Source organism: Megalopta genalis, chromosome 1 (assembly GCF_051020955.1).
Source record: "Megalopta genalis isolate 19385.01 chromosome 1, iyMegGena1_principal, whole genome shotgun sequence".
NCBI classification, from domain to species: Eukaryota; Metazoa; Arthropoda; class Insecta; order Hymenoptera; family Halictidae; genus Megalopta; species Megalopta genalis.
Genome location: NC_135013.1, coordinates 22,714,935 through 22,727,469, shown reverse-complemented (window position 1 = coordinate 22,727,469; position 12,535 = coordinate 22,714,935).

Here is a 12,535-nt window from a genome sequence, read left to right as displayed (position 1 = left end):
AATAAGTTTTATAGATTTCAATAAGTTATACGCATCCTAAAAGTTTTGTCAAAATCGATTAACGCAGAGTCAAGCTACAAGCGTTGAAAGGTTTAAAAATCTGCAGATTCTCTGACAGTTATTGGTTAAAAGTGTCAAAAATCGAGACAGAACTGTGATCTTCGCGATTTTTAATTGTGTACAGTTCATATCAAGATCATCCGATTTCGATGAAATTTTCACTACGCACGTAAGTTACCGAGATTTACGGAAAGCATTTTTTAAATTTTCGTTACAGGCTCAGATAGAAGAGTTAAAAACGGGAGTTTTTCTATTTATTTTGTTGTTATTGCATGTAGCAGCAAAATTAAAAAAAGTATTTTAGTCATTGTCTAGTAGACGTTCCATTATCTAAAAAGAATCAAACTACTTAGCTCAATTTTAAAAAAGTTACACCGTTGTGCAAGTGATTTTAAATGCCCGTCACTGTATAACAAATTAATAACTAATGGTATAGCTCTGAAACTTCGCAATCCTATACGAACTCTGATCCGTGCCCTCTTGGTTAGCGCGAATAAGTAACTCTTCCCGTTGACTTTCGCGACTCAAAAAATTGAAAAATTGAGAAAATATAACCGATTTGCTTTTATAAAAGCGAGCCGTTTCTTACGACCGTAAATAATTACCTATTATCGATGACTTTATTCTTCGATTGCTATCTATTTTTCACTTTCACCGGACGAATCCTTTCACAATTCACAGCCGATGCTTTTCGAAATACTGTTCACCTTGTTAGTATGAGGGAAACTGTATGTACAGTTTTGCTCATCACTATGTCCCGAGAAACGCATTTCGCGTAGCCATTAGGCTCGTTCGGTTCTCGGTTCAGCGAGGTCGCAGTTTCGCCGGGGCTAATACGAATAAGGAATAATTACCCGGAATCGTTCCCGTGTCGTCTCAATTTCGTTCTTTTGCGGTCGCGATACGCCAGCTACGCTGCGGAGCATCGCCGGTTCACTGGCACGGCACTTTATATAACGCGGCGTACGTGTAATGGTATGTAGGTATTCCGTAATATTACACGCCGCTTGCAGTTTCTATGCCGTTAGCTCGCCGAGGGGAAATGATGAGCGAGAGTTACCTCTATTACACGTTCAATTTGACTACGCCGCTGCCGCTCGTGTTAAGACCGCCACGGCCCCTCCCGGCCCCTAACCCCCGGCAAACCCCATAGTCGAATATTTTCCGCTGGTTACGTGGAATTATGCGAGCCGCACCGCCTCGTCCTCGTAAAACGCGAAAAAGAACTCGCATCCCCCCAGTATACCAGCAATATTATTCCGGACAGCGTGTTTCTCGCGTCGCCTTTTTACATTTATTATCATTTTCGACCATGGGAAATAAGAAGAGCGCAGGAAAGGCTGGATAAATTGACGCAGGATCGTATTTGAGTCACAAGCTTCGGCAGCGAGTCGGTCTTAACGTTGTTAAAACATTTTTCCTTGAGATATTTGTTGATCAATGCTCTTCAATCTTTATTGTTTTAAGTTACAGCTATTTATTTTTGTAAACTATGCATAGAATCAACGGTAAAATGTGGATTTTCTGAAATTATAGTAAGGGCAATTGTCAAAATCGTAGCGTCAGGAATAATCTAAGAAGATTTGTGGACATTCTGGAGAGAAAGAGAGAGAGAGAGCTGAGAGTTCACTCTCAAGTCTCACTCTCAACTCTTAATTCTCAACTCTCAACTCTCAACTCTCAACTCTCAACTCTCAACTCTCAACTCTCAACTCTCAACTCTCAACTCTCAACTCTTAACTCTCAACTCTCAACTCTCAACTCTTAACTCTCAACATTCAACTCTCAACTCTCAAACTCTCAACTCTCACTCTCAAGTTATCTTTTGACGGGTATACTCGTCATGGAAAAATTGCAACATTTTGTGTTATGACGAGTATACTCGATATCAACAGAATATAATGCCTTGATAAGTTAAGCTCATAAGTAAATGTTTGCGATAAAATTAAAAAATGAAATAAACATTTCATTCTAACCGAATTCTACATTATGACAGCCACATGTGCACTTTTCAAAGAGACTGCAACAACGAACAAAAAGAAATTAACTATCCTTACGCATTGATTCTCAAAAATTGTCAGAAGGAATTTGAAACAACGTTTCGACTCGGTTCCCAAACTTCGTGAAGCTTCGCAATTATAGCCAAAATCTAATTCTGACCCCATACAACCATCTCCATCACCAATAACCAACATCATTCGTGCAATGATTCCCGCTTCGAGCGTCGAACTCCGCGGCAAGTACTCGCCAACTCGATCCTCTGACAAGCCAGTCGAATTCCTGAGCGGTATCGACCGAAATTTTCCAATTAGCCTGACCGCTAATGCGAGTACAGGCCAGGTCGGGGGCCGATTAACATACTTAACTTCTCAGCCCAACCGACCGTCTCGAACTACCGGGTACACGGTGCCCTAAACGCGGTAGAATACACGCCGGCAACGATCGAACGCGACGAAACTCGGCGCGCACACGAAGAGAGAGAGAGAGAGAGAGAAAACAGTATCAGAAAGAAAAAGAGAGATAGATAGAGAGAGAGAGAGAGAGAGAGAGAGAGAAAGAGAGAAAGGGAGAGAAAACGGTATCGGAGAGAAAAAGAGAGATAGATAGATAGAGAGAGAGAGAGAGAGGGAGAGAGAGAGAGAGAGAGGGAGAGAAAACGTTATCAGAGAGAAAAAGAGAGAGAGGGAGAGAGAGAGGGAGAGAAAACGGTATCAGAGGGAAAAAGAGAGAGAGGGAGAGAGAGAGAGGGAGAGAAAACGGTATCAGAGAGAAAAAGAGAGAAAGAGAGTATGACAGTACAGAGAGAAAGAGAGTGGTCGCAAGGTAGCATTGCAACCCTGGGATAGGATGTTTGTCTTGGAGCCGATGTAGGAGAGCGTCGCCAAGTTCAGGAAGTGGGATTGGACGACAGAACGGTGGGAAAGAGAAGAAGGTTCGGAGGGAGAAGAAGACAGAGGGCAAGCCGGAGGTGGTTTTAGGGGTGGGGGTTGGCCGAGGTGGTAGTCAGCTGCTGTCAGTCGAGTCTGTCCGTCCGTCCGTCCGTCCGTCGGTGTGTCGGCGCTGGTCGGTCGTGGTCCGCAGTCCGTTACAGCCAGACACAAACCCCACCGCCTTTCGAGGTCGGAGGTGGATACACGCTTTTCTACTTAGCGAGCGGGCACCCCCAAGGGGGTTGAAGGCCGAGACCCACCCTAATTGCGTCCGAGAGACCGGACAAAGCGCGACTCGTGTATGTGTGCGCGCGCGGGCGAGACCGACGCCGCAGAAGAGACCGTGGAGAGAGGGAAGGCCGAGCAAGGTGCGGGAACCGTCGTCGAAAGGGGCGGCGGGGGTGGTTATGTCCGGAGCCAGCCGTTCGGTTCCGGTTCCCACCTCTTGTCCTTTGGACTGCCCTCTGGCGGTCGACACCGTGTACTACAAAGTTTGGCGGACTGAATAAACTTGGCGACCCTCCGCGGTGAACTTGGAAAAACCGGACAACCGAGCCTCTCCGTGAAAAGCTCCGCGGAAATAACAGCCGGGGATGAACGTTCCCGTCTGACACCCTCTCTCTCTCTCTCCCTCTCTCTCTCTTACTCTCTCTCTCTCTCTCTCTCTCTATCTTTTACTCTCTCTTTCTCTCTCTCTCTCTATCTTTTACTCTCTCTTTCTCTCTCTCTCTCTCTATCTTTTACTCTCTCTTTCTCTCTCTCTCTCTCTATCTTTTACTCTCTCTTTCTCTCTCTCTCTCTCTCTATTTATCTATCTCTTATTCTCTCTTTCTTTCTCTCTTTCTCTTACTCTCTCTTTCTTACTCTCTCTTTCTTACTCTCTCTCTCTCTCTTTCTCTTTCTGTGTCTCTCTCTCTCTCTCTATCTCTCTTTGCTACATCCTTCGGCAGCGTCCGTTCCGTCGCAATGAAACGAGGGGCTGCCGCTGTTTGTCCGCGACGACGGCGCTCACAAGTAAAAGTTTTCCTCTCGCTCTCTTGATACCCTCGTATTAATGCTCGATACTTTCCGCCTTTTACAAGCCGGCCGGCTTTTGCAGAGTTTTTAAGAGCCACCACCCCGCAGTCCCGTTGACACCCCTCGAACTTTTAATGTAAGGAAGAACGGGAATCCTCGCGCCGAACCCCACACGCTCCGATAGCCAGGAAGTTGACTCGCGGAGTTCTTAGTTGCCCCGGATAGCCGGGCTGGTAAACCAGGGGGGTGGAGATTGGGCGAGGGGCTTGAAGTCTCGACTTGCTTATAATCCCGTGGAAAATTTTGTAACAATAATCTGAAGACTTATTCTTCCATTTTCTATAAACCGTAAATATTTGGCTTCACTTTTATTACGATTATTGAACGATACTATTATTTAGATTCGAATAACAAGGAATCCTAGTTTATTTCGAAAACAACGAACCCTAATTAGCTTCGAATGCATTAAGATAATTAACTATTTTATAAAATTCATTTTGATTATGTCGTATTAAGCTAACCGAATGTTGCTAGAACGTTTAGAATACAAAAGATTTTTATTCTTCCTACGATTAACTTCCTAGTTTCGGTTTCGCTAATTAAATGATTTTAACGTTGTGGGAATTTTTGGAGTTGATATTCCGTACTCAACTTGTTAATACGAATAAAGGTGAAAGGCGAACGTTCGAAAACAAATGAGCCGTTTATTTTGAAAATGGCATAAGTCACTTTGTTTTTAAGTCGATATATTGAAGGGTTAGCGTGTTTCAACACGTTTAAAAATATGGATGCTAACTTTCGAGAAGATTTACTTGTATTTCTTATCTCGGGATACTGATATTTTTCTCGGTATAAATAATTTCGTATAAACATTAAAAAATCACCGCTTTTCATTACGGTAAAGTGACTTGTGCCACTTTCAAAATAAACGGCTCAAATATCGACTTAACAGTCCTTGCCGTATCTCGGTCGACTGTCCACGAAGAAATATATTTTCAAGTCAGGTCTTCCAGTCTCAGTTTACCTTATGGTTGAACTTTCCCTTTTTTGCACGCTGCAAGTAGGATGATGGTGGACGGCAACGCGTGAACGTCGAACGCGTTACAAGGTTCGTGCGTCGTTTACGTAACGTGGCGTTATGAATATGCATATTGATACGCCGCTGTAAGTACGCCGGATTATGCGACGTTAGAGCTAAGTGTATTAAATAATGGCGGGACTCGATACGCAGCCTGCCGGCAGCGAACTTCGTTCGGGTATTATCGTAATAGCGGGGTACGGTTGTTTGATAAATGCGTTGGCGATAAAGTAAAGTGGCTTCTTAAACGACCGATAGAACAGAAGCTCGCGACTGCGGCTTTTGTATCAGCCTAGCGCGGATATAGGGGTGGATTGATCTTACAAAGCTGTGTGCTGTAACCGTTAACGTGATTTTCGGATTACACGGTGTTCCCTGTGTGTCCGAGCGTCTTGTTGTTTAGCTATTTTATTTGCGGACGAACTCGAACTTATTAATGAGACGACTGTGAACTTCATTGTTTCGCGGCTTCGTATTTTAGGAAATTGCAAACGACGTGAGTAGCTTTGGGAAATCGTTGCATTTGAATTCCGAAACTGAATCGAATGAGTCATGAAGATATTAATGTGTTCACTTCATTTGTTTGTATTAGAAGATGCAACATGAAATATTGATTGGTGCAAGGTGAAATCAGCTAATTTGAAGAAATCATTTTTTTTTAGGCACAGCAATGATTCTATGACACTAAGTTTAGCTTGAAACATGGTAACGCCGTCACAGAAGCATTCTAAACAATTTGACGATGACATAATCGAATAGAATTATCACTCACAAAATTCTTTTCATGCCCAAAGCAAAATGTAGTCGTCACAGATACTCTATTCGGTAATATTCAATAAATATAAAGCACACTAACAGCGGTTCTAAACAAATTCCTTGAAGATCAGCATTTTTACGTCGCATCTGAAATATAAAGAAAACCAATATACGTTGAACAATAACGTGAACAATAAAGTTCAACTTTCGTATCAGTCTATTCCAGAAAGCACGTTTCTCATAAATCGTACATCAATATCTTCCTTTTCAAACAACACGCCGCATAACGCGATCCGAAATTAAAAATCTCTGTCAGAAATCTGAACGTCGGAGGAAACTGGAATTTCCAGGCAGCCCGATATAGAAAATACTGTAAAATAATCGCGTTCGGCGCACGGTGCATCCAGTGTTAAAGAACGTCATTCGTCGGCGATAAATCTATCTCGTCGGAACAGTGGAAGCAGGGGTGAATCGAGTCGTAAAGGGTAAATGGCCAGGAAGCCTGAAACCGTTGCGAGAGAGGAGAGACAGACACCGTGGCGGAAGATCGACGTCGAGTGGAGCCGGCAGTCGGCGAACGGCGGCGTTCGCAACGCCATCTGCGGCTCGGGGAAAATTCGATAGGGGCGGGGCCTGAGGTGCGGCCTAGCCGGATGCCCCTCCCACAAGCCCGATAGCTGCCCGCGGGCCACAGTCACCGAGCGGCGCCTATGGATCTCAGAAGCTCGTGCGCCGCGGGACAAGGTGGCGCTCTCTATCGGCGCGTTTTGCAACCGGACAGGATCCTATTCTGCTGCCAGGAGCCGAGCGCCGAGGACCTGTCGTCCTTTGCTCCCCGAGTACCGCTCCCAATTATCCGAACTGTAAAGATCCTACGATTTACCCCGTCTTCGAACGGTAAGTACCGCGCTGGAAAATTTCGCACCGGCCCACCGAGCGGTTTTCATTTAATTTTTAGACGCTTCCTCGCTCCTGGGCTATTGTCCGTTATCGGACAAATCTGGTAGAATTGCTGCGAGGTAAGGTAGAAATGATCAGATTTGTAACGTTTTGAAGAACGGGAGGAAAAATGGGCTGACTATTTTTAGAGGATCTTTTCGTTGTCTTTTGGTACGTGAACTGGAGAGCTTTTACGTATATGTTTCGGTGTTGTACTGTGTTGTCGGATGATTTTAATGTTTGCGAGTTAATGCAGCTGACGCTTTCAAACTCATCTTAATTTTTATTAACATTTTATCGTTCTTTGGACAGGTAAATATATTTGTGGGTTGGTTCGATCAGTAACAATCGCGATTCATTTGCAAGAAAAACAATGATTATAATATTTTGTACGCATACAGAGAACTGTCTGCTCTGTCAGAGTATTCTTCTGTCTTACTCGGATAACATAAAAATTTATATTTCTATCATATTTTATGATTGTATCGTGATCAGTGAAGCAGATCTTGAGTCTATCAATAAAGCGAAGGTGTCGAATGTATCGCAAACTAATCTAGAATTATTTGCGTTAATTTGTTTTCTTCGAACACGAAAATAGGAACCGTACGTGAAAGAGGCTCGTGCGATTTCCGCGCCCAGCAAATGAAAAGCTCGCGCGTAATTGGCAAAGAACGGCCGGCCGATGAAATTAAGCGAATTAATACGGCTGAAATTACGGGCTCTTGATACACACGCATCGTTCCATGAAACACGAGGCGGCTCTGTTGGTGTTTCTTTTTTCTCTGCCGCACACCCCCCGTATCCGCCCCACGATGGCTGTTTACATCGACGTTGTTTTTACGGGAGTTTAATTACGCGGCAGCAACGAATTCAAATTGAAGGGTAATGTATACCCGCGCCGGGTTATTATTACGTGAAAGCCCGGGGCTCGATTTTCCGGAGCTCGACGCTACAGACCCGTCCCGCCATGTCTTACATTTTCCACTTATAAACAGTCAGCCACGTCTACCAAGATAGATGCCTACCACCGCCTGGAACTTAATCACTCTAATTAAGGACTTCGCCATCTTAGACTATTATTCATCTTACCCGGGGGCTGTTCCCCCTTGGCCCGCGGTGGATTGCGTTCAGCGCCACTGGATCTCGGTACACATGTTACTAGGCATTACCGTTGCATTATGAATTCGTCTAGAAAGCGTCGTGATCAATTGCCGCTGTCGGAGTTCTTTGACAGTGAAGAATTTTCTGACTTTGGTTTATCGTATATTGCGAACGATTTTTTGATAGCTAAAACTTGTCGGATCAATATGCGAGTATTCAAACTATTAGTATCGAGTATTGCTATATTAGTATAGCTATATTAGTAGAGTTAGCTATATTAGTACAGCTATATTAGTAGATTTAGCTATATTAGTATAGCTATATTAGTAGAGTTAGCTATATTAGTACAGCTATATTAGTAGAGTTAGCTATATTAGTATAGCTATATTAGTAGAGTTAGCTATATTAGTATAGCTACATTAGTGTAGCTATATTAGTATATCTATATTAGTATAGCTATGTTAGTAGAGTTAGCTATATTAGTATAGCTATATTAGTATAGCTATATTAGTATAGCTATGTTAGTAGAGTTAGCTATATTAGTGTAGCTATATTAGTAGAGTTAGCTATATTAATAGAGTTAGCTATATTAGTATAGCTATATTAGTAGAGTTAGCTATATTAGAGAGCTATATTAATATAGCTTGGATTCATCAGTATCCTTCAATTTATATACAGATCTATAGTATTGAGAGAAAAAATCGAATTGTTTGTTTTAAACACATTAAAAACAGAATGAATGGACGCAGGAAGAAGAAATGAAATGTACGTTACAATCCACTATTTCTTCTTGAAAACTTTGAACCTTAATTTATTTCTACTTCACGAAGACGACAGGTTTCTTAATGTAAGATTGAAAAGTATGGCAATCTTATTCTAGTCATTTAGGTAGAGTCTAGTAAAGTCGGTTGCTGATTCATAAAAAAGTAGTTATTTTAGAAATCTTAAGTGGAGAATCTCCGAGTGTCGATTTTGAAACAACTACATTTGGCTACAAATCAAGTTTTTTATTTCATTAAATAAATCACTTTGCTTTTATGGTGTTTTTATGATTACTGGAGTGACTCATATTTTATGTATATGTATGTATAGAGTTTGTTAAAATGATGAATACACTACACAAATATCTGCAGTCTACAGCATCTAATTGCAGACATATTGGCGATATCCGAATTACACGCGAAAATATTGAGACACCCTTTGAAACGGTATAAATAAAACGTTGAATCAATTGTTGACAGCTTATAACAACGTTAACTGATCTCAAATTTTTCAGCATGCATATAAGTTACCGAAATCTACAAAAAGCAATGTTTCAAGTTTAGTTGTTCATTCAAATCAAAAAGTTAAGGAATATGAGTTCTCTTTATTTCTTGGCCATTTGCCATGCAGTAAACCAAACCCTTGTAACATTTAAAACAAATTAAAGTCAGTTGACCCAATCATTTAAATTAGATTCCGCGTTAAAAAGTGTCCGAATATTTTTGTGACCTACCGTAATTAGGTCATGTGCGTAATAAAAAATCAACATATATTATTCATCTCCCTCGGTATATAAATTTTTGACACGTAACCCCGTTTGTCCTAGGAAAATATTCTTAGCACTTGAAAAAAATTCTTGTCCATAAAGTTGTCGAATCGCGGATCTTTCGACAAAATTCTTATATTTCTACTCTGAACGACCTCAATAAACTAAAAATAACGGTGTTCATTAATTCGTACGATGTTTCCGCTGTCTTAATAAAATCCGTTGTGCAACTCGAACGGAAACGCGGAAGGGAGGAAAGGAGCTCGAGAAACCGTTCCGCCGAGCGACCCAAGGGTGGGGAGGGGCAGATCGTTAAACAACAATTCCCGGTGAAACGGAGCGTCATAATACACCGTGTATCGACACCCGGCCGGAATAAAGATTTAGGTCCTTGGATCTGGCTCTCGGGCGAGGTCGACAGGCAGAATCGCCTCCGCTCGGCGTCGATCGCCGGTCTAAGGCGGCAATGAAAAATAGGTTACCTTTTAGTAAACCGTTTTAGAGGGCTGTAGCCGGAGGGAATGAAGATCAATAAAACACCGAGAGAAAAAGGACGATTCGAGGGTGGCTCCGGTTTCAAGGCGACGTCGACTGGTTGGACGCGGGGGCGGCCCCGACAAAATAGGGGTAGTAGGAGGTTCCGCCGGGGCTCGGGCGATGCTTCATTCAATTTAAATGAAACTCGTATTAACGGTGTGAAATCAGCGAATTCAATTAGGCGAGCTTTTATTAATACAACATGATTAATTAAACAACACCGTGATAGAAAGCACGGGCGCGGATAAAGGAGGGCCGGAGGGGCGCGGGTGATGGTTTAGGAGCTCGCAAAGGGTTGTCGGGAGAGCGGCAGATGTTCGTGGCGTCAACCAAATTATTAAATGTCGTAAGTTGCGCACCCCGATCCCTACCGGGGGTTTCGAAATAAATTCTTACGGTTCCAGGAATCCAATAAGATTACCCTATCGCGATGCAATAAAAAGAGTATTCAAAATATTCCTCGTATGGTGTGCGCGCGTAAGATTCGACGAGATTCGGTTCTACCTTTTCAGTGACGCGTTTCTATCCTCCGCCTAGCAACGCAGAAGATAAAATGGCTTCTGTCTGTTTCCGAACGTCTTTGCGTGTCTCACAAGTCGCGTGACTTTATGGAGAAAAAGTTACAACTCGTAGAACTCTTTTTGACATAACCTTGAAAAAAATTCTACGAGTTGTAACTTTTTCTCCATAAAGTCACGCGACTTATGAGACACACACACACACACACACACACACACACACACACACACACACACACACACACACACACACACACACACATATATATATATATATATATATATATCAAACCGAGTATTCTAAAACTATAAGAATCATCTATAAGTAATGGAGCTTTTTTAATTCTTACACAAAATTTCAGTTTATTTCATTCTGCGCTATAAATCACCTCCCCGGAAAAGACAGCGATGTTCATGCAATCTGAAACAAAGTTACTTTTCCCATTAGTTATCTATTGGGTTGGCAATTAAGTAATTGCCGATTTGTTCCATGAAATAAAAAATTTCTTTTTACTTGGAATGAAGTTTAATCTGTAATGTATTTTGCTAACATTCACGGATAATAAAAAATATAATAATAATAATAATAATTTTATAATATAACATTTACGGATATCATAAAAATGGAATGATTAAATATTAGTAGCAGGTGAATAAAATGGTATTTCGGTTAAAAAGGAATAATATTAAGTATTAATAGTATTAAACGAATTTGAAAAGAAATTATTAAATATTAATAGCAAGCTAACAGAATTTTATTTCGGTTGAAAGAAAATGATTAAATATTAGCTACAAAAGAGAATGCAATATTATATAAAAGAGAAGTAATTAAATTTTGATAGCAGGGGAATAAAATTGTATTTTGGTTGAAAAGAAATGGCTAAGTCAATGCGGTCTAGCATTGTCCTGCTGGAAAATGACACCTTTACGATTGACCAATTCTGCTCGCTTTTCCTTGACCGCTGCATTCACAGATAATAAAAAATATCATACTATAATAATAATAATAATAATAATTTTATAATATAACATTTACGGATATCATAAAAATGGGAGTGAGAGACATCTATAACTGAAATCGGCAATTACTTAGTTGCCAACCAAATATCTGTAAATGTACTTTGAGCGCGAGCAGGTTTACAATTTGTTGATAATGTATCACGATGTACACATACTGCAAGTGTGTTCGACCTTTTGTAAAGTGGCAGAAACTCCGAGGTTCGACGCGTTCTCCAATTTTAAGTGACCACGGCAATTTGTCGGAGGGGTTGCGAGCTAAGCGAGTAATTTGTATGTACGTTACGCGAAATACACACCCTTGCGGAGCGCATTATTCCTGAATTATGCGGTCGGTCGTACGTTCTACGACCTTGACTTCACCGGGTCAAATCCAAGCACTTAACCGGCCGCTCATTAACGTGGAAGCAGATGTGAATGCACGCGGCGCGGCGCGGCACGGCACGGCCGTGCGCGCTTTGCCCCGTTGTATCGCGTTCTAGCTATTAGTCAGCCACTCGAAATTTCATATAATGCCTGTCAATCACCCCGGAGTTATTTGTCTCAGGCAATCGCCCCGTCGTAACGAGTCGGAACCGTGACCGATTATGCGCGGATTTTAAAGGCATCGATCATTCAGTCACTCCGATTTTCAATATTCGCCGGATGAGATCGCGATTAATTGGAAAGTCTCGAGCCGGTCGTCGACGAAAGAGGAAAATCCGCTGACGCGACGCTATCGAATGAAAACCGAAAAGATCGTGAAAAAATAGAGGCGATCTTTAAGCCATTTGCGAATTAGACGAAATCTTGCTAGCAAATGATTGAAGAATTTACAATAGACGAGTAGATAAATTTTTAAACGACTTTAAAAGTATTGGAAAATTTGTCTGTTTATTGAATCTATTACAATGCTTATCATCGAAGCTTATTATTGCTTATCATTTACAATAACTCGCTGAAACTTTCGTTCCACAATAGTAAAAAAATAGTAAAAAAATTGTACATCATAATTTAAGGTGTTTTCCTAATAAAGAATTTTGAATCCTCGAAGCCCAAAATATTTCCAAAATTA